This window comes from Limulus polyphemus, unplaced genomic scaffold, assembly GCF_000517525.1.
Source record: "Limulus polyphemus unplaced genomic scaffold, Limulus_polyphemus-2.1.2 Scaffold10884, whole genome shotgun sequence".
In the NCBI taxonomy this organism is placed as follows: Eukaryota; Metazoa; Arthropoda; class Merostomata; order Xiphosura; family Limulidae; genus Limulus; species Limulus polyphemus.
This window is the reverse complement of record NW_013676494.1, coordinates 6,611-7,339: the sequence shown is the minus strand read 5'-3', so window position 1 is coordinate 7,339 and position 729 is coordinate 6,611. Positions and strand designations below refer to the sequence as shown.

Genomic DNA, 729 nt, shown 5'->3' with positions numbered 1-729 from the left:
GAACTCATATAGAATATTATGTTTCTGAAGGCCTGCATATACTGGAACTCATATAGAATATTATGTTTTTGAAGGCCCGCATATACTGGAACTCATATAGAATATTATGTTTTTGAAGGCCCGCATATACTGGAACTTACATAGAATATTATGTTTCTGAAGGCCCGCATATACTGGAACTTACATAGAATATTATGTTTTTGAAGGTCCGTATATACTGGAACTCATATAGAATATTATGTTTCTGAAGGCTCACATATACTAGAACTTATATAGAATATTATGTTTTTGAAGGCCCGCATATACTAGAACTTATATAGAATACTATGTTTTTGAAGGCCCGCATATACTGGAACTTATATAGAATATTAATGCGAATTATAGTAATAACAATTAATTTTGAAACTACTAGAAAGTATTTATAAAGTTTCAAAATTTTTTTTACTTCAATCTTTTCTCATATTTTCGTATATTAATAACATTTTATAATATATATCCGTTAGGGATGGTCTTTCTAGCACTATATATAACCTTTTTTATATAATTACAGACTATTGTACATCTGTAGTTAAACAAAATTGAAATTAAAAAATAACTGTTACCCATAAAACCTTTTTTTTTTTCATTTGATTTAAAAATGTTTTAATTATCTATTTCTACTCATACATGTTTAACAACAATAAAAATTTTGTTAAACAAGACCGATGTCTGTAGATTTACTTTCTTCTT

General features: G+C 26.6%; 1 protein-coding gene across 1 annotated transcript in view; it reads right to left on the bottom strand.

Annotated features, from left to right (window-relative positions):
* LOC106476556 (nephrin-like) overlaps window positions 1-729 on the bottom strand; it is a gene marked incomplete at its 3' end in the record, with an annotated part of 14,654 nt that overhangs the window by 7,601 nt on the left and 6,324 nt on the right. The window lies entirely within an intron of this gene.